This window comes from Panthera onca, chromosome B1, assembly GCF_046562875.1.
Source record: "Panthera onca isolate mPanOnc1 chromosome B1, mPanOnc1 haplotype 2, whole genome shotgun sequence".
Lineage (NCBI taxonomy): Eukaryota > Metazoa > Chordata > Mammalia > Carnivora > Felidae > Panthera > Panthera onca.
This window is the reverse complement of record NC_138342.1, coordinates 63,343,473-63,366,861: the sequence shown is the minus strand read 5'-3', so window position 1 is coordinate 63,366,861 and position 23,389 is coordinate 63,343,473.

Below are 23,389 nucleotides of genomic sequence, written 5' to 3'. Positions count from 1 at the left end.
GTTGCATGCCTCTTCCACGACACATGCTCTCTGATGGTTGTTTACATATAACACAAAGATCTCCGTGCTTCCCATGTACCCATCCACATCCTTTTGTTGCCATTGCCCATGAGTTTATATATATTCCAACCTCAAGCTACTCCTCTCACACAAAGTGGATAACAGGTACAGTGCCAGAAATTCTGTCCTCGCTATCTTTCAATGCCTCTCCTGAGTGAAGTTGCAATGTAGCTGCTGCCCATTTTCAACTTGTACCCAAGCTGAAAGATGACCTGCTACATCTGTAAATTTCTGTTGTCTAGTTTTAAGGTTGTAGAAGCATTATATTTTGCACCTGGGAATACTTCTCTAATCCATTTACTGGGTAATATAGAAGGTTGCCATCATTGAAGGGTGCAGAGCAAAATAATGTTCTGCAGTAGTTCCCTGCTGTGTTGTAAGCAGCCCAGATGTCCATAGGGATGGGCTGAGGGAGGGGCACTGATGCAATAGCAGGTGACATGGGGATCTACCTGCTCATGCAGCTTGCTTATGTCCTTAGTTCTGTTCATGCTTGATTTCAGATGTACCACTTTCCTTTCACAATGGATTCCTACTGAAACTGCCCTAGTTTACATTTTAGTGGATCTTGACAGAACCCAGTTCCAAATACATAGTCACTTGGTGTCATACACTCCATCTCTACCAGAATCCTGTAGCACAACAGGAGTTATAAGGCACACATTTGTCTACCACGAGATCATAGTCTAACTACAGAATCCTAAGGGCCTGCATTTTTATTCCGTCTGATTTGCCATAAATGCCACACAGCATCATTTCCCATCACTCATACCTATAATATAATGGAGTCTGCCGAGTCATTTGGGCCAAGCAGCAGGGACCTGCTGCAGAACCCTTTCTTACTCTGCACCCCATCAATGATGGCAGCTTTCTGTGTTACCCAGTAAATGGGTTGGAGCAGTGCAGAATAAAGCCCCACAAGGGGCTTAGCAGGCATTGTAGTTTCTTCTTCATGGTGGAAGGTCAAAGATGTAATAATTTGTCTTTCATTTTGAGTATATGTCCTGGTATACTCAGGACTACTAGGTGGTGACATTTTTTCCAATGTGATAGACCCTTGAATTTTTGTAGGGCTTATCTTCCACCAACAGACACATAGGTGTCTTGCCAAGGCCTCCAGCAAACCAGCCACTTTTTGCTTCTCTGACTCTATTATCATAAGTTCCTCAATGCAGTGGATCAGTCTGTTGTTCTGGGGGATATCCACATGGTCCAAATCTCTTCAGACTATGTTATGATAGACTATATTATGATAGAAGGTAGCAGATTTAACATAGCCCTGGGAAAACTGTAAATATATATTGTTTTCCATGTGAATGTTTTTGTTGTTTTGTTTCTTTGGTTTTTTTTTTTTTTTTCTGATTGGAATAGACAAGAATGCATTTGCCATCTCAGGGCCCTCATTCCATATACCTGAGGCCATGTTAATCTGCTAGTAAATTTACATTTGGCACAGCAGCTGCAAACAAGACTACTACTTGGTTGAGTTTGCAATAGTCTCCTGGGATCCTCTAGAATTCATCTGACTCCTTTAGTGGCCAGATGTGTAAATTAAATGGACAAGCATTAGTGCATGTATTTGTTTTCTATTGCTCTGTAACAAATTACCACAAACCTGGTGGCTTAAACAACAGCAATGTATTATCTTACAGTTCTCAAGGTTGAAATCTAAAATGGGTCTCACTGGGCTAAAATCAAGGAATTTCTGAAATTCTTTTCCTTTCCTTTCCCAGCTTCTAAAGGCTGTCAATATTCCCCTGGCTTTTGGTCCCCAGCAATGGCTGGTCAAGTCTTTCTCATGGTGCATCACTGTGACACCCTGACTCCTCTTCCTTTTCCACATTTAAGGTGAGCTGATTAGCAACTTTAATTCCATCTGCAACCTTAATTCTCCCTTGCCATGTAACATAACATAGACACAGTTCCAGGGATTATGACCTAGACATCCTGCGGAGGTGGGGGTGGGGGTGGGAGGGGAGGGTGGTGGGGGACTATTACTATGCACTCAACAATTCCTCTTTCCCAAGAATGTACTTTGTTGAGTAAGTGGCCAAATCCTTTTGGAGAAGGACTTGGAAGAATTATTACCGTGATAACTGTCATGGTGTTGCAGGGGCCTTCTTCTTGTTGATCCAGCCTCCATTTCAGTCAATGTGGTCCAGCTCTGAAAATTGGTTCAAATCTGGATTCAAACAAAATATCATGAGTTTTAATTATGATAATTGCTATTGCTCTCAACTGTCTTGTCACTCATCCTTGATTTCTTATGATGATACAAACCAAGTAGTACCCATGTTGGCTCTAATCTGTTATGCCCCCAGTGTCACCTGTTCAATTAACCATGTGTATAACCCTCTTCAGGTCAGTTAGCTCCCCTTGGCTGTGATTCCAACTCTGTGGCTCATTATAATAATTACATCCACCTGGCTTCTCTCAGTTAAGTGCTGCCACCTGGTCTCTATTGTTTTGGGTTCCCATCAGCCCAGTTCTATAATAGTCTTTCCTCCCATCAGTCCTGGCTTACAGAGAAGCACCACTGAATATTTTTAGTGATGCTGGTACCCCCTCACCAGAATGTTCTCTATGGCCTGGGTGGGTGGTGTGTCTTCTCAGTGGACCTATGGAAAAAGAACTTCTAGTTGCCTCACATAGTATACCCACTTCAGCATGACCACTTCCTAGGGTCTTTTAATTCCTTCCTCCACTGTATCCAATGCAATTCTGTCATTTCAAGTTTGCAAATCATCACTTATTATGCTTCTAGAAGTCATCCTAGTAGCAAGTCCATACCATCTCCAGGGGACTTTGCCAGATAAATCTTGTATCTCAAATCAATAAACTCTCCACTAGTCAATATTATGTCATTGCCTGATGAAGCACTCTCAGATCTGGTCTCAGTGTAGCAGTTCCTGCAGGTACATGCTGTCTAGATCTATAGCTCCTCTGGTGTATAGTCCTGGGAATTCCTCCCTTCTCAGGCCCAGCATATCGCTGGCTATGCATGACTTCACTCAACATATAGACCTAATGACCAGGAAAGGATGTGGAAACAGATCCTGAAGGAACCACCTATTGTCTTGCCTGAGAGACACCTCTAAATTGTCTTCAGGCAAGGGAGAAATGCTAACTTTTAATATGGTGGGACGACCTACTGATGCAAAATAAGAGAGTTCTGGGATTTCAAAATTTGGGGAGATTGCTGAAGAGATGTTCTCATCACAAGGCCCTGACCTTGGCATCAAACCTAACATGGTTGGGAATTAAACATTCTCTGGAGCTCAGACACTATCTATTCCTAGGCCTGGTCCACAGCTTTCTCTACAGGACATAGGAGCCTCCTTCTAAGCTTAAAGGCAGGCCCTCTGGCTTTTATATTTAGCTTCCAATTGCCTTTTAAAGCTTACAGCTTTTCCTGTTTTTTTTTTTTTTTCTACAAGAATGGTTACAAAGCTTTAGCATCAGAATAACATGGAAGATTTGTTAAAACTCACATTACTGAACTCTAGCTCCAGAACTTCTTATTGTATAAGTCTGTAATGGAGTCCCAGAATTTGTATTTTTCATAAGTTCCCAGTAGATATTGTGCTTTAAGAAACATTAACTTAAGGTATCAATGGCTTTCACCAAGAGCCATCTAATCCCATTGCCTTTAGAGTTACTATTTCCCTTATACTTCTCAAATGCTTGATAAATCACGCAATCTATTATATTTCCTTCCACTGGATATACCATTGCAATTCATCATCAATAAGAGTTTTAATAATTATACCTTATGCCAAGGACTATCTGTACTCCACCCACCACCAATGATGAGGTCTTTATTGCTAGCTGGCCAGAGAACAATCCATATCTAAATCCCCACCATATCACCTGCTTTCTCATACTATTTCTGCCGTCAACTCTTCTAAGCTGAGTTCTCTTTAAGCAGTGTTAGGACAAGTTTAGAAGTCAGGGTATATTTTAGGAATCATCTCAGGGAAAGAAAACAGAACTGGACAGAAGGAGAAGTTGAACTGTGATGAGGGCATGATAACACATTGGCCAATGCCATGAGAGCTTTTGTAGCATACTGATTTATGAAGGTCATAAATCACATTGGGAAGACACTGCTGGGGTCTTATACCCCAACTCAAAAAGTCATTAAATGTAAGTCATCTTAGGAAGGCATGACTTTGAGTGAGGTTGTCTCTGCTATTGAGGCAAACCCTGAAGCTGAAGACTGTTTGTTGGCTACTTGGGCAACAAGTTCTTCCTTGAAGGGATATACAGGTGACATATCTCCACATGACCATGGGGAGACAAAAATGACTGTGAAGTGATTATAAGCTGTGTTCTATTGTAGTTGAACACAATAAGTATGTTATTTAAAAATTATTTTTTTTATCTAAAAATTATGTAGGGGCACCTGGCTGGTTCAGTCAGTGGAGTGTGTGACTCCTGATCTTGGGGTTGTGAGTTTGAGCCTTATGTTGAGTGTACAGATTCCTTAAAAAAATTTTTTTTAAATAAAAATTATTTTTAAAGTTTTAAAAAATACTTTTAAGAAACAAAACAGATGAACATATGGGAGGGAGGAAAAAAGAAAGAAAGAGGAGGAAACAAACCATAAGAGACTCTCAATGATATAGAACAAACTGAGGGTTGATTGAGGAAGGTGGGTGGGAGATGAGCTAGATGGGTGATGGGTACTAAGGAGGGCACCTGTGATGAGCACTGGACATTGTGTGTAAGTGATGAATCACTGAACTCTATCTACTCCTGAAACCAATATTGCACTGTAAGTTAACTAACTAGAATTTAAATAAAAATTTGAAAAGAGAAAAAAAGTTTTTAAAATACTAATAAAAGTTTAAACAAACAAAAAATACTAATAAAAGAAAAATAATGAAAGAAATAATGAAAGGAAAGAAGTTCCTTTAAGCCAAGGAACAACAGAATCTTTAGATTTAATCTGAAACAGGAATAATGAAAAAGGAAGCACTTACAACCATTCAAGTAAGATTTCTAAGTTCCAGAAATAAATTTATTTATAAAAACAACCCCAAATGATCAAGACTCAGATGAGTTTATACTTTTCATCTTCGTCATGGGATACAAAAAGTCAATGGAATAATTTCTACAGAGTTCTAAAGGAAAGGGATTTTGAACTAAATTCCATGCAAAATTTCATACAAAGGAGATCAATCATCATTGAAATGTGAAAACAAATGAAAAATTTTATTCAACTAAGTATTCAGAAACTTTACTGCTCACACAATCTTTCTGAAAAACTCCAAGACATATTCCTACAAATAATCTTTAAAAAGGAAGACACAAGATACAAGAAATAGTATTAAGCAAAGAAACTAGTAAACTTATAAATACATATAAAAATGTTAATTTGGACATAAAGCTTAATAAAGCATTGTTTAAATACCATTTAAATAAAATAACTATAATAGAAAAGCCTCAAAAATATAATTAAAATTCAAAATGATTTCAGCAAAATAGGGATTTTAGTGGAGGAGGATGAGAGTAGAAACATACTAAAGTTGTATCTTCTTGTAGAAGACAGTGTAGTAATTTTGACTCCAGGGAAGATTCTGATCAGGGATGGGCTCATTATTGACCCAATATTTATGAGCAGACAGGAGTTTCTCTGATTAGCCACCGTGAGTGACCTTCCCATTTCTGTGATGGTGAAGGTGCTGGTATAGTGAGTGAGGGTCCCACGTGGAGTGAGGGAGGAAGTTTCCTGAGAACCAAAAAGAAGGGGAACCAGGAAGCCAAAATTTATAAGTATCCCAGACCACAACAAATGACATTTTCCCAAGTCACTAAAGGCAAAATAAATAAACAACAAAACAATCAAATCTGTAAATACTAGGAAATGTGATAAAAAGAAACCAATGAGGAGCACCTGGATGGCTCAGTCAGTTGAACATCTGACTCCTGGTTTCAGCTCAGGTCGTGATCTGAAGGCTTATGAGTTCGAGCCCCAAGTCAGGCTCTGTGCTGGCAACACAGAGTCGGCTTGGGATCCTCTCTCTCTGCCCCTTCCCTTTTCTCTCTTTCTCTCTCTCTCTCTCTTTTTCAAAATACATACATACATACATACATAAACAAACTTAAAAAAAATAAAAAGAAACCAATGAGCATGATAAATCAAAGGCATAAAGGAAGATGGTAAAAATAAAATTAGAATATTAGTAACCAGTATGTCTTCTTTGGAAAAATGTCTATTCATCTCTTCTGCCCATTTTTTAATTGGATTTTTTTTTTGGACGTCGAGTTTTATAAGTTTTTTGTGTATTTTGGATACTAACCATTATCAGATATGCCATTTGCAAATACTTTCTCCCATTCCTTAGGTTGCCTTTTAGTTTTGTTCATTATTTCCTTCACTGCACAGAAGATATATTCTGATGAGGTCCCAATAGTTTATTCTTGCTTTTGTTTCCTTTGCTTCGTGACATATCTAGAAAGAAGTTGCTATGGTCAATGTCAAAGGGGTTACTGCCTGGGTTCTTCTCTAGGATTTTTATGATCATCAGGGAAATATAAATCAAAACTACAATAGATATCACCTCACACATGTCAGAATGGCTAAAATCAACAACACAAGAAGCAATAGATTGGCAAGCATGTGGAGAAAGTCAACCCTCTTGCACTGTCGATGGGAATACAAACTGGTGCAGCCACTCTGGAAAAGAGAGAGGTTCTTAAAACAGTTAGAAATGGAACTACCCTATGATCCCGGAATTGCACTACTAGGTATTTACCCAAAGAATACAAAAATACTAATTCAAAGGGATACACACATCCTGATATTTATAGCAGCCTTATCTACAATAGCCAAATTATGGAAATAGCCCAAGTGTCCATCGACTGATGAATGGATAAAGAAGAGAAGATGTTCTCAAAAAGAAGGGAGATGACCCAAATAGATAAAATCATGAATGAAAATGGAATGATTACAACCAATCCCTCAGAGATACAAACAATTACCAGGGAATACTATGAAAAATTATATGCCAACAAATTGGACAACCTGGAAGAAATGGACAAATTCCTAAACACCCACACGCTTCCAAAACTCAATCAGGAGGAAATAGAAAGCTTGAACAGACCCATAACCAGCGAAGAAATTGAATCGGTTATCAAAAATCTCCCAACAAATAAGAGTCCAGGACCAGATGGCTTCCCAGGGGAGTTCTACCAGACGTTTAAAGCAGAGATAATACCTATCCTTCTCAAGCTATTCCAAGAAATAGAAAGGGAAGGGAAACTTCCAGACTCATTCTATGAAGCCAGTATTACTTTGATTCCTAAACCAGACAGAGACCCAGTAAAAAAAGAGAACTACAGGCCAATATCCCTGATGAATATGGATGCAAAAATTCTCAATAAGATACTAGCAAATCGAATTCAACAGCATATAAAAAGAACTATTCACCATGATCAAGTGGGATTCATTCCTGGGATGCAGGGCTGGTTCAACATTCTCAAATCAATCAACGTGATACATCACATTAACAAAAAAAAAGAGAAGAACCATATGATCCTGTCAATCGATACAGAAAAGGCCTTTGACAAAATCCAGCACCCTTTCTTAATAAAAACCCTTGAGAAAGTCGGGATAGAAGGAACATACTTAAAGATCATAAAAGCCATTTATGAAAAGCCCACAGCTAACATCATCCTCAATGGGGAAAAACTGAGAGCTTTTTCCCTGAGATCTGGAACACGACAGGGATGCCCACTTTCACCGCTGTTGTTTAACATAGTGCTGGAAGTTCTAGCATCAGCAATCAGACAACAAAAGGAAATCAAAGGCATCAAAATTGGCAAAGATGAAGTCAAGCTTTCGCTTTTTGCAGATGACATGATATCACACATGGAAAATCCGACAGACTACACCAAAAGTCTGCTAGAACTGATACATGAATTCAGCAAAGTTGCAGGATACAAAATCAATGTACAGAAATCAGTTGCATTCTTATACACTAACAATGAAGCAACAGAAAGACAAATGAAGAAACTGATCCCATTCACAATTGCACCAAGAAGCATAAAATACCTAGGAATAAATCTAACCAAAGATGTAAAAGATCTGTATGCTGAAAACTATAGAAAGCTTATGCAGGTAATTGAAGAAGATATAAAGAAATGGAAAGACATTCCCTGCTCATGGATTGGAAGAATAAATATTGTCAAAATGTCAATACTACCCAAGGCTATCTACACATTCAATGCAATCCCAAACAAAAGTGCACCAGCATTCTTCTCGAAACTAGAACAGGCAATCCTAAAATTCATATGGAACCACAAAAGGCCCCGAATAGCCAAAGTAATTTTGAAGAAGAAGACCAAAGCAGGAGGCATCACAATCCCAGACTTTAGCCTCTACTACAAAGCTGTCATCATCAAGACAGCATGGTATTGGCACAAAAACAGACACATAGACCAATGGAATAGAATAGAAACCCCAGAACTAGACCCACAAACGTATGGCCAACTCATCTTTGACAAAGCAGGAAAGAACATCCAATGGAAAAAAGACAGTCTCTTTAACAAATGGTGCTGGGAGAACTGGACAGCAACATGCAGAAGGTTGAAACTAGACCACTTTCTCACACCATTCACAAAAATAAACTCAAAATGGATAAAGGACCTGAATGTGAGACAGGAAACCATCAAAACCTTAGAGGAGAAAGCAGGAAAAGACCTCTCTGACCTCAGCCGTAGCAATCTCTTACTCGGCACATCCCCAAAGGCAAGGGAATTAAAAGCAAAAGTGAATTACTGGGACCTTATGAAGATAAAAAGCTTCTGCACAGCAAAGGAAACAACCAACAAAACGAAAAGGCAACCAACGGAATGGGAAAAGATATTTGCAAATGACACATCGGACAAAGGGCTAGTATCCAAAATCTATAAAGAGCTCACCAAACTCCACACCCAAAAAACAAATAACCCAGTGAAGAAATGGGCAGAAAACATGAATAGACACTTCTCTAAAGAAGACATCCGGATGGCCAACAGGCACATGAAAAGATGTTCAACGTCGCTCCTTATCAGGGAAATACAAATCAAAACCACACTCAGATATCACCTCACACCAGTCAGAGTGGCCAAAATGAAGAAATCAGGAGACTATAGATGCTGCAGAGGATGTGGAGAAACGGGAACCCTCTTGCACTGTTGGTGGGAATGCAAATTGGTGCAGCTGCTCTGGAAAGCAGTGTGGAGGTTCCTCAGAAAATTAAAAATAGACCTACCCTATGACCCAGCAATAGCACTGCTAGGAATTTACCCAAGGGATACAGGAGTAGTGATGCATAGGGGCACTTGTACCCCAATGTTTATAGCAGCACTCTCAACAATAGCCAAATTATGGAAAGAGCCTAAATGTCCATCAACTGATGAATGGATAAAGAAATTGTGGTTTATATACACAATGGAATACTACGTGGCAATGAGAAAGAATGAAATATGGCCTTTTGTAGCAACGTGGATGGAACTGGAGAGTGTGATGCTAAGTGAAATAAGCCATACAGAGAAAGACAGATACCATATGGTTTCACTCTTATGTGGATCCTGAGAAACTTAACAGAAACCCATGGGGGAGGGGAAGGAAAAAAAAAAAAGAGGTTAGAGTGGGAGAGAGCCAAATCATAAGAGACTGTTAAAAACTGAGAACAAACTGAGGGTTGATGGGGGGTGGGAGGGAGGGGAGGGTGGGTGATGGGTATTGAGGAGGGCACCTTTTGGGATGAGCACTGGGTGTTGTATGGAAACCAATTTGACAATAAATTTCATATATTAAAAAAAAAAAGAAGAGAAGATGTGAGGTATATATATATAATTTTTATTTTATATTTATAATGGAATATTACTCAACCATAAAAAAAGAATGAAATCTTGCCATTTGCCATGACATTAATGGAGTTAGAGGGCATTACACTAAGTGAAATAAGTCAGTCAGAGACAGACAAATACCATTTGATTTCACTCATCTGCAGAATTTAAGAAACAATACAAATAAACTAAGGGAGAAAAAAGAGAGAAAGACAAACCAGGAAATAGATTCTAAAGTATAGAGAACAAACTGATGGTTACCAGAGGGGAGGTTTGTGGGAGAATGAGTTAAATAGATGATGGGAATTAAGGAGGGCATTTATTGTGATGAGCACTGGTTGTGGTATGAAAGTGCTGAATCACCATATTGTACACCTGAAACTAATATTACACTGTATGTTAACTAACTGGAATTTAAATTAAAAAAATTTCTAAACATGTTAGTAATCACAATAAACATGAATTATTAAGATTTCCTTTTAAGGGATGCAACTTATCTATATTCTATTTATAAGAATCATATCTAGTAGAAAATGATGCCAAAAGTTTGAAAGTAAGTACGTGTATGAGGAGAATTTTAACAAGAGAAAAATATTTAGTGGTAATAAAAATATACAACATAGAATTCAAAAGGATAAGGTGTTAACTAAACAAAGGAACATTTTATGTTGGAAAAAAAGTTATGATTCACCAAGAGGATATTATATTCATCCAACTTGGTGGATCAAACAACGTAACATAAAAATGTATGAGGCTAAAAGTATGAGTAATAAGAATGATTAACACAAACCACAGCATAATGGATGACTTCAATATAACTCTCTTAGATATGACTATATCAAGGAGAGAAAAAAGATATAACATCTATTTATTAATAAACATATGGGCACCTAAAATGTATGCAATTTTAGAATCTTCAATGTGAAATCTTTAAAAAATAAAAACTCATGCAGTTTTTTTAAAAAAATGAAGGCCTCAAAACTACAAACTACTCAAAACTACAAAACTATCTCTAAATTGTATAAATATATAAATACCCTGGGAAACAGTAGTATAAATAAAAAGGAATCCATGGGGTTTTAATCCTTCTTCCTTGATCTTTGATACTGATTTTAGCTAATGCTATAATAAGTACTTACATATTTAAGCCTGGGGATGGGTGATTGAGTAGATAGATAGATAGATAGGTAGATAGATGCAGATAAATAGAGCTTTGAGAACCAATCCTGAAATATTTGTTTTATCCTTGTAGATCTACTCCATCTAATACTATCTCACACTTTATGAACCAGTACAAACCAATTTAAAATTTTTTAATATATTTTGACCAAAAACATATCTCTTAAATTTTATTTTTAAATTTTGAATCTGTGCATGAAATTGTTTTAAATATGGAAATATAAGCCAAGATTTATCTTTTGAAACTTAAAGGACTTAGTTTTGGGGTCACACAAATCAGCAAATGTAGAGATAATGCAGACTTCTTGATCATAAAAACAATCATGCTCTCACCACAGAGACTATCAATACCACCAACATTCATAGTGTTCTGGATTCACAGCATCATGTGCTTTATACACTACACAATATGTACTATGAAGAAGAGCTTATACATTTACATTTATTTATTTTTGAGAGACAGACAGAGTGTGAGCAAGGGTGGGGCAGAGAGAGAGGGAAACACAGAATCAGAAGCAGGCTCCAGGCTCTGGGCTGTCAGCACAGAGCCCGACACGGGGCTCAAACCCACCAACCATGAGATCATGACCTGAGCCAAAGTTGGATGCTTAACAGACTGAGCCACCTAGGAGCCCCAAGAGCTTATACATTTAAATGCATCATGTAGAAATGATACCATTTATAGGACTTAAGACATGGCTCACAATGACAAAACGGAACCCCCTTATAGTGAAATAACTAGAAGTTATTTTAAAACGATGAAACACATTATCAAAATGGAATGAAAATACATTTTGTATCTCAAGTGGTCTTAATATCATGAGTATTATGAATTCGCAGACCAAATAAGGATGAATTGAATTATGCCTCGATACTTTTTTTTTGTGGCAGTCTGATCAAGGCTACCTTAACAAAGACCTCAACAATTTACTCTTTCAAGGTGGTAGTGCACTTGTGGGGCACCTGGGTGGCTCAGTCAGTTGGGCGGCTGACTTTGGCTCAGGTCATGATCTCACAGCTCATGAGTTTGAGCCCCGTGTGGGGCTCTGTGCTGACAGCTCAGAGCTTGGAGCCTGCTTCGGATTCTGTGTCTCCTTTTCTCTCTACCTCTCCTACGCTCACTCTCTCTCTCTCTCTCAAAAATAAATAACATTAAAAAATTTAAAAAAAAAAGGTGGTAGTGCACTTGCAATCTAAACCCCTCCCACATCACTGTCTCCACTCACAGGCTGTTCCAAGTCAGCATCCTGCTGCTTACTGGAAAAACACTAAGGGATACAGAAGCAGTAGTTCATCTTCAGAAAATCACCTTACAAACATAATGCCAAGTTTTGTTCCTATTTCACAAATGATGAGTTTGATAAAATGAGGGATAAATGATTTACCCTGACCAGGCTAGTCAGTGGACAAGTTAAAACAAGATTCTGTGCGAAGCAATTCACAGTGCACAGAAACAAAGGGTGGCAGGAAGAAGGAAATTAGACAATATCTCAAAGAATATAATGATGGAACTATACATAGTAATGCAATAGTATGTATACAATGCCCATTACATACATACAAAAATATTTTTTGAGTGAAAATTTCAGTAAACCTTACAGGAATCAAAGGTTAATTAATTAAAACAGTCAAATAAAGCTTTGAAGGTTTGATAAGAACTAGAAATGTATGCACTACAATATAGCATGAAGTTGGGAAGACAAAAGCACTCTGAATTTTATAAATCTCTTTTTGACCTAGGACCTTAAACTTTCTCCACCAACTCTTTCATAACCCTACTAAAGGATTATGAATTCTGAGGGATTTGATTCTGAGGTTCTAGGTATAGAGATGGGGAGAAAAAGCAGAATTTAAGAGGTGACACAAAAACCAGCAGGTAAGATCATCTGGCTATCAATGCTTTCTTAACTGGCATTTTCCTTTCTAAATTTTTTTTAACGTTTATTTATTTTTGAGGCAGAGAGAGACAGAGCATGAACGGGGGAGGGGCAGAGAGAGAGGGAGACACAGAATCGGAAGCAGGCTCCAGGCTCTGAGCCATCAGCCCAGAGCCCGATGCGGGGCTCAAACTCAAGGACCGCGAGATCATGACCTGAGCTGAAGTCAGACGCCCAACCGACTGAGCCACCCAGGCGCCCCGCATTTTCCTTTCTAAAGCAAGAAGAACTAAAATCAAAAAGTCAAAAAGGTAAGTGTTGTACATTGGAGAGTAGCTAAATCATTGAGAGAATGGAATGGAATATAAGAAAATTTTGATTCACTATCCAGCTCCCTATTCTATTTCCAACTCGCCCAGTGTTTTTAAGTCAGAAATGTCCATGGTTTTTCTGGATATCATTTCCTTTCCACATACACTGAGCTTCCATCTTTATAACAAAAAGTGAAAGCCTCACTTGGACATAATAATATGATGACTGATATGGCTGATTTTAGCTATACCATCTTATTTATTTTTTATTTATTTCCATTTTTTTGTTCCTACAGTCTTCCTCTCCTGCCTACTCTTGGGTTAAAAATATTTTTATTCTACCATTTTATCAACTCTTGATTTTTGGAGGTTTTTGTTTTGTTTTTTGCTCTGCATTTTTTCCCCATTTTTTTGGTATACATTTGTAGTTGTTACTTTATAGATTTCAACAAAAATTATTAACTCTGTCTTCCTTACATTGTTATTTTTTACTTTATAAACAGATTCTACTTGAGCTATTGTCATTTTTTCCAGGTATGTCTCATATTATAAACTTGACATCATTTTTACACTTGTTTTATACAGCTAATAGTATTTTAAAGACACTTTATAAACAGTTTCTAAATATATATTTACCCATTCTTTCCAGTTCTCTTCCTGCATATCTGAGCTTCCAGCTAGGATCATTTGTCCTCAGATTAAAGAATCTCCTTTAGGGTTTATTGCAGTGCTATTTCTGCTGCTAATGTCTCAGTTCTGTTTGTTTGGATATGTCTCTTTTGCCTTATTTTTCTAAAGAATATTTTCACTGGGTATAGAATTCTAGATTGGCAGTTTTTCTTTTATTACTTTGGCGATATCATCTACTTGTCTTCTAGTTTCCACTGTTCTTGGGGGAAGTTTGATGTCATTTTTTTTTTTTATTTCAGTATAGTTAACTCATACTCTTACATTAGTTTTGGGTGTAGTCTGATATCATTCTTATTGATTTTACTCTGAATATCATGTTTCCCCTTCTGACTGCTTATAAGATTTTCTCTCTTGTCATTGGTTTCTAGCAATTTAACTATGATGTGATTTTCCATATATAATCTTTTTTTTAAGTTTATTTATTTTGAGAGAGAGAGAGAGAGAGCAAGTGGGGGAGGAGCAGATAGAGAGAGGAAGAGGGAATCCCAAGCAGGCTCTGAGTTATCAGTGTGGAGCCCCCTGCAGGGCTCAAACTCACAAACCATGAGATCATAACCTGAGCCAAAATAGACACTAAACCAACTGAGCCATCCAGACAACCCTCCATCTATATAATCTTCTATTTGGCTTTTACAGAGTTTCTTGAATTGTGAAATGATGTCATTTAGCAGTTTTCGAAAATTCTTGGCTTGCATTATCTCTGATGAGACTTCTATATGGATCTTATTTTATCCTTCTGTATGTAATGTGTGTGTGGGGGGGGGTTGCTCTGTTTTTAAGATTTCATCTTATCATTGATTATTCAGCAATTGGATTGTAGTATCTTTTGATGTTATCTGTTTTTTAGCCTTTTGGGAGCTCCTTGTGTTTATTGGATATGTGGGTTTCCAGTTTACTTCAAATTTGGGAAATTGGGCATAAGTATTTCTTGAAATAATTTTTATATCCCCTCCTACTTCTGGGACTATAATTAGGTATATATTATATTCCTTGTTTTTGTTTTGCAGTTCAGCGAATCTCTTAATTGGTTGCATCTTTTTATTCTCTGTACTGTATTTTGAGTAGTTTCTACTGCTAAAATTTCATTTTTCCTGATCTTTTTTTCCAGTTTCTCATCTGCTGTTAATCTCATCCAATGAATTTTTTATTTCAGATTTTACATTTTTCAGCTCCTGATTTCCATTCAATCTTTAATAAAGTTCCTTCCTCATTATGTTCATGTTTTCCTCTCAATTCTTGGGTGTTAATAACACATATGTTAAAGCTCTTATCTGTGAATTCCATCTCTATTACTTCTTGTCCTGTTAGTATTGACTGATTTTTCTTCTTCTTTTTTTTAAGTTTATTTATTTATTTTGAGAGAGAGAGAAAGGGCACAAGTGTATGCGTGGGTGAGGAGCAGAAAGAGAGGGGAAAAGAGAGCATCCCCAGCAGGCTCCACACCGTCAGTGTGCAGCCCAATGCCAGACTCAAACTCACAAGCCGTGAGATCATGACCTGAGCTGAAAGCAAGAGTTAGACACTTAACTGACTGAGCCACCGATGTGCCCAATTTTTCTTCTGATTATAGGTCACATTTCACTGCTTCTTTGTATATGTAGTACTTTGATTAGATTTTGGACATTGTGAGTATTACATTGTTAATTTCTAGATTTTTGTGTCCAGTGTTGAAATTTGTTGTACCATTTAATTAAGTTACTTAAGTTACTACAAGTTAAATTGCATACAGATCAGCTGGATCTTTTTGAGTCTTGTCTTTATACTTTATTAATATAGGTCTAGAGTAACGTTTATTCAAGAGCTAGTTTAGCTATACCATTAATTCATGATCCTCTGGATTCTCCATGAATGTCCCAGGAATTCAACAAGGTCTCTCCATTCTGGATAATGAGAATTCAAATGTCTCCTGCCAATGTTAAGTCTGGAAATTGTTTTGTTTATAGCACCCTTCTTCTTTTTGGACTCATAAGGATTTCACAAATGCACAGTTCAGTATTTACTGACTAATTCAAGGGGACTTTCTTTTCTCCACTATTCATCCCCACAAGTACCAGCCACCTCCACTTCCTCCAAACTCTGTCAATTAAGTGAGATCACCAGGCTCTGCTTTGGTTCTCCCTCCCTATATCATAGTCTAGAAAATGCTTCCAAGTGAAAATCAGGGTGATTGTAGGACTCAGCTTCTTTCTTTCTTTCCCTCCTCTCAGGGATCAGGTCATATTCTTGCACTGTCAATTGCCCAATGTCTAACAACAGCTGTTTCAATATTTTGTTCAGTTTTTAGCTATGTACAGTGGGAAGGAAATGCTGGTACCAGTTACTCACCAAGTCCAGAAGTGGAATTCTATACTATCTTTTATAAAGGAAAACTCAAAATGTTAAAAATTAACAGAAACAAAATCTCCTGGATGATTCAAAGAAGTTTTGTCAATAATTCTTTGAGGTTTGAAATTTGTTGGTTGGGTTTTTTGTTGTTTTTATTTTTTATTTTTTGATTCTTGATGAGTTACTTCAGTTAGTTATCTAGATTTTTATAATCACTTAGAATCCACTGTTGTCTTTCTCTGGTCTGAAATGTTCTATCTATTTCACGTCTATTCATATTAAAATCCTCTGGGTAGAATTAGACCATTTTTAATATGATAGCATTGATTAACAGTGATAGGTTCATGATAATCTTCTAGAAAATTGTTCACTGGGGATGTTGGCTTTTATTTATCTTAGAACACCAAATGGTAGAATCATAAGAGGACTTTCAGAACATCTGTCCCAATCCTCTAATTTTACTCATAAGGAAATTGTGTTCTAAAAATTTCAAAAACTAACCCAAATTATGTAGTGTGTGGTTTGCAATATTAGTACCAGTACTCATATTTCCCTGTCTAAATTCAGTTTTTGTTTTGTGTTTGTGTGTGTGTGTGTGTGTTTGTTTCACTTAATCACACTACTTTTCTCGCCAGAAATGGAATTTGTATAATAGGCTTTCTCATTCACTTCATTTGCTTAATAAGATTAATATCAATAAAAGAAAAATTGCTTTCTCCAATTTTTTCCATCATTTCCTATTTCTGACATCTTTTTATTGTTGCTAAACTTCTTTTTGTGTTTAGTAAGGCATTAAGGAAGACTGATGCCAGCTTAATCATCATACTCCTCCTGCTGGAAAAAATAACTAACTACAGGCATTAAGAAGGTATTCAGTCAACACATCAGACAGGGAAGGTTGTGCTAATTGTTCAGGTACCCGAGAAGTAGGCACAAAAGAGACTGTGAAGACACAACTGCACATAAAAAGTATTTAGGGCACAATATGAAACTCTCCTTTTCATCTCTGATGCCAAAAATCTTTGCTGTTCTCCTTTAATATAAAGGTATATGACCCTGAGTCAAAAAATACCTGTAGAGTATTATCAAAGATGAGAAACCTGTGCGGTACTTGTTGAAGACAGAGGATACCTAAATATGTTATCAATGCTTTATCATACTATCAAACAACATATCAAGGAAGTGAGTGAGAACAATAGTGCTGACTGCCACATCATAATAGGTAATGTCTAACAATCCCTTTGGGGAAGGTTCCCTCTGAATCAGGACCATGCCCTAGTCCTTATGCTTCCTACTGTGCAACCTAAAACCCACTCAGCTTCCTTGAAAGTCAGCTGCATCTATGCGGATTTTCTTCTTAACTCTATATGCAGATAGCTTAAGCTATTTTCAAGTCACTTACAAGAAGAAAAATAAATAAATTCTACAAGAATTCAAAATGCACTAATTTCCATGATGTGAATGATTAGGTTTTTTTAAAATCAACAACAAGCAAGGAATAATTAAAAGCCTCCCCTCATACAAATTATTCACCTTGGATGTAATTTTGCCATTAACAAGACTTAAAAATGGTGCTTACTAGTTTACGAGGTTAGATAGAAAAGAGTAAATCTTTTATTAAGTCTCCCAGAGTTACTTATTGACTATCTTTTCCCTCCTCCCTCATAACAACATGGCATTGTTAATAAAATAAATCAAATGTTATATAGCCATTTACGTCCCAGACTTCCTTAGCTCACCCCAAAGGCAAAGATATAGCCACTTATTTTGTTTTGTTATAGTCTAACTACTTTCCGAGTCAGGGGGAAAAATGAGAACTCTTTTAGAATAGCAGGTAATAGCAACTAACATAATTAAACGCTTGTGGTAAGCAGGCCCTGGGCTGAACACTTCTACTTACATTATCCTATTTAATCCTCCCAACAACCCTATGAGTTAGGTACTATTATTGCCCCATTTCCTTAATGAGGAAACCAAAGCCTGGGTGTCTCTGATATTACAGAATCGGTAAGTGCTGGAAGGCTGACTTCAACTCTAAAATCTATGCTTTTAACCACTCTGTTCCTCACTCCATGCATTTACCGAGAACTTACTGTGTCAGGTCCTTTACATGGCCACTTTTAAAGTACCAAAAGAGGAGATAGATAAATCAGCACAATGGCTAATAGACAGTGTTGTGTTCAGCGTCCTGCATATCAGCTGCTATTTATAAACATTTCTCTCATACAAAAGAAAATACATTTGAATGCTAAAAGTAGAGGAGGATGATATTTAGGAGAAAGACTTGAATAGTCTCTAATTCACACACACAAAAGTAAACCATCTGCAAATTTCAGTATTTTATATATTTTAATTACAAATTATTTAGGATGTTTGAGAATTACAACACTTCACAGTGTCAAGACACTTAAGAACACTAATCTGAAGAATTACCAAATATCAAATAAATAATTACGGTATTTTGTTGTCAAGTCATAGGTTCTAAGCCCTAGTGTACTAATAAGCATACAAATAATATTGGCCTTATTTGTAATATCCAGTCAGAGCTGGCTATCATTGTGACATATTCAGATCACTAGTCCCTGTTAATAGTTCTTCTGCAGCCCAAGACATGAAAAAATCAAATGAGATTCATGCATGTAACTAATCCCACTAGAGTTACAAGTACTAAGTACAGTGTGTGCTTCATTTATTTTCCACAACAGTAAAGATGCTTTGGATGTCTCCATCATGATTTCTCTCTTCTTTTATCCATTCCAGTTACACAGCCATGGCACTGAGGAACTTGTATATATTCAATAAATGCAATCTACAGCAAAGAAAGGAAGGAATTTGCTTCTGAGTAAGGGACATTGGCAAGGAAAACCACTCTATCCACTAATTCTGAAGGGAAAGCAATATAAAAATTGGAGAAATGGTGATTGTGATGGAGTTTGCTTGTTAGAGTCAAAGAAGCTCCTACTGGAATATGAATCTACCACTTAATCATTTGTAACCCCTTGGGCAAGTTACTTAAACTCTATTTCCTCAGGTATTAAATGGGACTGATAATGAGTACTTTGCAGGACTGTTATAAGAAATAGAGATGATGTTTTAAACAGGCCCAAAACAGTGCCTCAAACATAATAGTAACTAAATAAATACAGGCAGAAACTCTATATAACTCTTTCTAATATGGTGCTGATTTTGCCAATAACATTGATGACAACAATAGTTATCATACCTGATTTATAGCCTCTCAAACAGAAAGTTTCCATGACCGTGGAATAACCCTAATGGGCATTCATGAAGATGTTTGAGAAGTTAGACTTACACAGTATGAATGTTTCACTGATAAAGAGAATACAATCTACCTGAAATTATTCTTATCTTCTATATTCTTAGCTATAAATCTGGAGAATATATGTTACTGATAGAATTGGTTACTAAAAAGAAAATCTTCCATTAGATCTACCCTATCCTCAACTGCTACTTAGACCCAAGTTGTAGTAGTTCAGACTTATTTGGTTTCTTTTGGAATGCAGGTGTCTTATCTTTGCCATCTGACTTCCTGTTGCATCATTGTTCTTTCTTTAGCAAAGTAAGATGGTCTGCCTCCAAGTTTAATATAACTGAATGGACTTGTGGCTATCAAGTAAGCACATTAAAAATATACCCAAGGCCTTTTGGGACTATCATTAAATAACTACCCTGTAGCTCACAGTGCCCCAAAATAGCACTTCATATCCTATTACCTGAAGGAATTAAAAAAAAAACCATATATCAGAACACAGTTCTAAGTTACAAAGACAGAAGGTTTCTGCAGTTTAAAATGACCTAAAACTCCCTCAAACAAAACTGAAGGAGATCAAAGTTTTGGCCCAGCAACTTTGAATATCAGATGAAATGCCCCAGTTGGGTTCGTTTGATTATTCTTCTTTAGCCTGATTGTTTCTTTCTATCACTTTGTGCCATTAATGGAGAAATTAATCTTTGAAGTTCTCATGGCTCAGCATTTTCAATTATTCATTCCAGCTAAGGAATTTTTTTAAGAAAAGCTCAGTGTTCTCAGTTACGATAAGCCTACCAGCAGACACTGATACCCAACCTAAACTGTTACCCAAAAAAAGCATCTCCTCCCTAGAAATTTTTCTGAGGATTTAAAAAATCCATTCAACCGCTTATTTCCTTTCTTAAAATCCAAACCCATAATCAGCTTAAAGCATAAAAATTGTTTAATAAGCATTTTAACAATTTTTTCCTAAAGAGTATTTTCAAAAAGGAGAGCAATGGAAATAGAAAAGGAAATGTGGAAGAATAAATACTATACTCTTTTTTAAGACTAATTCTATTATAATCATGATAATCTAAAATATACTTGTCTTAATATATCATCTGGCTAGACCTTAGGAATATATCAAGCTCTTCTAGTTTAAAAACAAACAAATAAAAAAATAAAACAAAAAAACCTTCCTGATCCTAGCATTTCCTTCGCTGTTCCAGTGTGACCCTTCTCTGAATGTATTGAATAATTACTCCTGCTAGTTGTCATCTACCTTGATGACAAGGCAAGGAGGCCCTGTGAACCTATTATCACTTTTTACAAAACAAGCTCTCAATGTTTAAGAGTTTCAGTGAAGACAACTTCTACTAGCCTGATGACTCCGGAAGAACTCTGTTAACTTTGGCAAGACTGGAGCATTTGGGTTTTTCTCCAAACACCAAACACTAAACTGTATGCTTAGTCTTTATTTTAAGGAGTTGCACGTTTACTAAATGAAGAAAAGGAGATGGCAATTCCACTTGTGCTATCCTTTCTTTTTTTAAAAAAATTTACTCTTTAAATCTCTTTGGTTTTATATTTTTTTATTAAAGCATAGTTGACATACAACATTATGTTGGTTTCAGGTGTACAACATAATGACTCAATATTTATACACATTGCAAAATGATCACCACAATAAGTCTAGTCACCATCTGTCACTATAAAAAGTTAACTTTTTAGATGTATTCTCTTGGCAACTTTCAAGTATGCCCTACAATATTACTGACTACAGTCACCATGTACATTACATCCCCATGACTTATTTATTTTATACTTGGAAGTTTGTACTTCTTGACACCCTTCACCTGTTTCACCCGCTCTACAACCCCTTCGCTAATGGCAACCACCATTCTGTTCTCTGTATCTATGATTTTGGTTTGGTTTTGTTTATTCCTTTGTTTCATTTTTTAGAGATTCCAAATATAAGTGAAATGATATAATATCGGTCTTTCTGTTTTATTTCACTTAATATAATGCCCTCAGGGTCCATCCATGTTGTTGCAAATGGCAACATTTCATTCTTTTTATGGTTGACTAGCATTCCTGTGTGTGTGTGTGTGTGCGCGCGCGCGTGTGTGTGTGTGTGTGTGTGTGTGCATACATCACATCTCTTTATGTATTCATCCATCGATGGACACTTAGGTTGTTTCCATTGTTCCCATATCTTGGCTATTGTGAATAGTGGTGCAATGAACACAGGGGTGCATATATTGTTTAGAATTAGTGTTTTTGCTCTGTATAAATTTATAAATTTTAAACTTTCTGAAGAAACTTCATATAGTTTTACATAGCAGCTGAATGAATTTACATTCCCACCAACAGTGCACAAGGATACCCTTTTTGCCACATCTTTACTAACAGTTATTATTTCTTGTCTTTTTGATTATAGTCATTCTCACAGGTGTGAGGTGGTATCTCACTGTGGTTTTGATTTGCATTTCCCTGATGATTAGTAATGTTGAACATCTTTTCATGTGTTACCCATCTGTATGTCTTCTTTGGAAAATGTTTATTCAGATCCTCTGCCCAATTTTTAATTGCATTGTTTGAGTTTTTGCTATTGAGTTTTGTGAGTTCCTTATACATTTTAAATATTAACCCCTTATTGGATATGTGATTTGCAAATATTTTCTCCCATTCAGTAGGTTGTTTTTCATTTTGTTAATGGTTTCCTTAGCTATACAGAAGCTTTTTAGTTTGATATAGTCCCACTTGTTTGTTTTTAGTTTTTTGCCTTTGGTGAGCTTTTGGAGTTATGGGGGAGGGGGTTTGGAGCTGCTGGCCAAGAAAGAATTCTTAAGGGTGTCTTTGGTGCAAAAAGGTGATTTTGTTAAAGCACAGGGAGAGGACCCATGAGCAGAAAGAACTGCACTGGGTTTGTGAAGAGTGATTGGTATATACTTAGGAGTTGGGGGAGGTAAAAGCAAAAGAAAGGCCTCCAGAAAGACATTGATATGCTAAAGAGGACTCCTAAGATATCTGAGGCCTTGCTATTGTCAAGTTGGGTTGTTTTTCCTCTAGTAAGGCATTAACATTAAGACAGTAGGGGGTTCATGGAGAAATGTTATACTCTGTATTTTCCCCAACTATTTGTCAATGGGCTGCAGGTTATAACGAAATTTATACCCACCATTTCCTTCTTGCCTTTGTTCCCCATATCACTGTAGAGGGGTGATGTTGGTGTTCCAGGAAACTGCGTCTATAGGTTTCTGGAGATTAGGCTATTGATAAGATTGCCTTTTTCTTGTAATTTACTAAGATATTTGTAAACTGATGGGGACTCCTGTCCTGAATGACTGTGATCTCCATCTGTTAACCATTTGTTTTCTTTCCTTTCCTTTGTTCTTGGGCAGCCAGGAGTACCTAAGGAATATCACACATATCCCACCTGGGGGTGGGGAGGGATGGTGCTTGCTTGTACTTTGCCCTCAGCTTGCCTTATGCTCTCTCATCACCTTTGCTTTTGGAGTCAGAACCAAAAATTCATTGCAAGACTGATATCGAAGAGCTTATGCTTTCTTCTAGGGGTTTTATGGTTTTAGGTCTTACATTCAAGTCTTTAATCCATTTTGAGTTAACTTTTGTGTATGATGTAAGATAGTAGTCTAGTTTCATTCTTTTTCATGTGAATGTCCAGTTTTCCCAGCACCATTTACAAAAGAGACTGTCCTTTCCCTACTGTATATTCTCATCTCCTTTGTCATAAATTGACCATATGTGAGATTATTTCTGGGTTCTCTATTCTGTTCCATTGATCTGTGTGTCTGTTTTTATGCCAATACCATACTATTTTGACTGCTATA